Source organism: Stenella coeruleoalba, assembly GCF_951394435.1.
Source record: "Stenella coeruleoalba genome assembly, chromosome: 9".
In the NCBI taxonomy this organism is placed as follows: domain Eukaryota; kingdom Metazoa; phylum Chordata; class Mammalia; order Artiodactyla; family Delphinidae; genus Stenella; species Stenella coeruleoalba.
In genome coordinates this window covers 70,646,862-70,649,938 of record NC_137155.1, presented here as the reverse complement: position 1 = coordinate 70,649,938, position 3,077 = coordinate 70,646,862, and the positions used below count along the sequence as shown (strand labels likewise).

Below are 3,077 nucleotides of genomic sequence, written 5' to 3'. Positions count from 1 at the left end.
TCAGAAAGCTACTTACACTCTCCCTGTACATTCTCCTAGACCATGGTGGGATGCCATGGGTGTGACTGACACTGGAGGAGGCAAAAAAGAAAGGATAAAGTCAAAAAGTTAAAAGAGTAAATTTATCACGTTTCCTTTTTTTTTAAGATTCAGAATTTACGACGTCAAATTCTATTAGAATAAAAAACGTGAAGCCACGAGACGATTATATGAGGAAGCCGATTTGAACCTGAAGATAGTTTTTAATGGAATGCATTTGACAAGCAGCCCCCACTTTTACTGACTGAACTTGAGTATGGTTTGGTTTATGAATCCCCAATTCCTAAGAAAATGATTTAAACAAATCGTGGGACATGTGTACACAAATTTATGACTTGGTTCTGGCAGGGAAGATGGTCTCTCCGAACGAATAAAATCCTAGGGGTTATAAATGGGTCCAAAAGTATTAGATTTTTTATTTATACTTCAGAAAGGTAATCAAGTGAATGAAATGGTTTCATATACATTTTTACATCCAACAGCAGTGACACACTGTTCATACATTAATTCTATAGGAAAATGTACATCCTTTCTTTTTCTTTTTTTTGGCTAAGTAAGATTTGCCAAGTGTTCATGGACAAAAAAACCCTTTCATTGCAACCGGAACTAGTGAAATAACAAGGGTAAGCCATGTTCCTTTCAACAGCTTTGTGGCATTAATAAAGCTATTGTCCGAATGCATGTTAATATTGGCATATGTAGGATGAAGTCTCACAAATACCCCAAAATGTGAATGTCCAATTTGAAAACTTTACAAAATAGTCTAATGGATTTTGTGACTGAATCTGCCCAGGGATGTTAAAGTCCAGGATGGTTTATTTTAAGTGTACTTCTGTAGCTCTATTCCTAGCTGACTATTCTTCGATTCCCTAATCACAAAGAAATGCATTCTCATGAAGTTAGGCAGTTGTAGACACAGAATGCTGATGACCTTTTCTCCAAATCTGATTTATCTAAAGAAAACCCAGCTAGTGGTAATTCTACCAAATACTTGTAACATTCACATGAAATTTTAATTGATTTTCAAACAGTACAACTGTGCCATGAATCCAACCACATAGAATATAAGCCTTAAACCCACTAGGTTTAAGCAATTGTGTCTTTGTAGCCTAAAACTATGTAAAATAAAATCTGATAACTCCCTGGTGTTAGAGGTAGACAGTTTTCTTTCAAATCCTAGGTTTGGTCCTTTATTTTATTCAGCAGTGAAAGCCATGAATACAGAACGAATAACAGCTGTTACAATTTTCAACCATGACTTCTAACGTCAGAGAATTCAAAGTATGAACATAGTACACAGTAATGAAAAGTATCAAAAATTAGTTTACCTCAAAAAAGATAAATAAAACAGGTATATTCCACCAATACATAAACAGATGTTTGTGCTACAGTTAAAATTTGCTGTATACAAAAGATCACAGTCCCCATAATCAGCTTATGATAGAAGCAAGAGTACATGAGCCATTTAATTGTCAGACATTATGCTTTATAAGGTATGCACAGAAGTTCAAGCAATAAATACATACATTAGTTCAAAGCCTTACAATAGCTACGCAAAGCAGATGCAGAAAAGCAGATTTGCTATTACTAGCAAGCAATGATATAAGAGTAAAAATTCATGAAATGCATTAAAGCAACATTTTTCTTAGAAAAAGTCTGGTCATTTATGGGTCCACCAACATTTTTACATAATATGCACAATTATCAAAATACAGACCAAGCATTTCAGAAAACTCCAAAAAACCTAAAATCTATTTTCAAAGCAATTGCAGTTTTGGAGGTTTTTCTGGTATAATGTGCAAGCAGCTATTTTTTAAAATTGTATTCATATAAAACCCATGCAAAACTCTACAGGTATATGCATTCTGTGGCTGAGACTTCCTTTCAAAAGTTTGGTAACTGAGGTATGCATACTTTAGCATTGTAGTCTTAGGCCACCCTCCTGATGGTACAGCTCTCTCGATTACTTTCAGTCCATCAAAGCCTTTGAACATGCACCTGAAAGACCCATTTTCCCTTCAGATAGTCCTTCCAGTAGGATCCTAGATGACTGAAAACCATCCTTCCCAATCCCAATCTTTCTTTTGATACCATATCGTAAACTTCCCATTCACTGATCATGACCCAAAGACAAACAGAATGAAAAGTAGCAGTTACTGTGACGTTCTCACATTTCATGCAATCTGCCATAATTGTTCTAAATTTTTTTCTTTTTTTTTCTTTTTTTTTCTTTTTTTTTTTTTTGCAGAGGTAGAAGCTTTCAGAAAGCCTTTTGGGTAAGTGGGAAAACCCTTTTGAAAGCCGTTATGTCGTTTTATTTGGTGTGATAGATGACTGGGTATCTCTCTAACTCTATTTGCTGACTTCAGCAAAGAATAAATGATGAGCTTAGTTTGCAAGAACCAGCTCCATCGCATGGAACTGGTACATACGTTAAGCTCTAGCAGCCACCTTCTGTCGAAACTGTTTGTAAAGCAATAACCATCATCAGGTTATGAGGTCCCTTGGTTGGGGGAAAAGTGTTATCCAGACTTGGCACAGCACATGAAAAGCAACACGTAAAGTTTCTAGGTTTTAAGCAGACATCTGACTATGCTATTTTCAACTACACCATAACGCGTTATCCTAGTTTTGGGGTTTGGAGTCGTCTCGAAAACCAGCATTCCAACAATTTGGCCTGTGCAAGTCTTTGAAAGGGAGTGTATTGTTAGTGTTAATATCCCGTATCGGCAGAGGCAGAATTATATGTAACTTTGGTTTGACTGAAAATAAATACCATGGACTACAATTGCTATAATCTTTGCTTTCAGTGTAAAAACTCAGCTAGATCACTTTAAAATCAATATGAAATTAATTTTTGGCTTTACTAGACCTTTTATGTTTGGTTCCTACTTTTTGTTTTTTTCATTATAACTTAAGACTATAAAAAATAGTACACAACAAAGATTCAGACCATACAAGACATCTTCTAACAACATGTATTCACCACCGAAAATAAGTGACTGGATGGGGAAAACAAAAACACAATGTCCTATATA

The 3,077-nt window shown here is 35.3% G+C and overlaps 1 protein-coding gene across 17 annotated transcripts in view; it reads right to left on the bottom strand.

Annotated features, from left to right (window-relative positions):
• Positions 1-362: 362 nt before the first annotated feature.
• The window catches only part of FOXP2 (forkhead box P2), a 531,942-nt gene continuing 529,227 nt past the window's right edge, over positions 363-3,077 (bottom strand). For all 17 annotated transcript variants that reach the window (XM_079931102.1, XM_079931101.1, XM_079931091.1 and 14 more), the window contains one exon: positions 363-3,077. This exon is cut by the window's right edge and continues 1,347 nt beyond it. The gene's annotated coding sequence lies outside the window, so the exon portion shown is untranslated.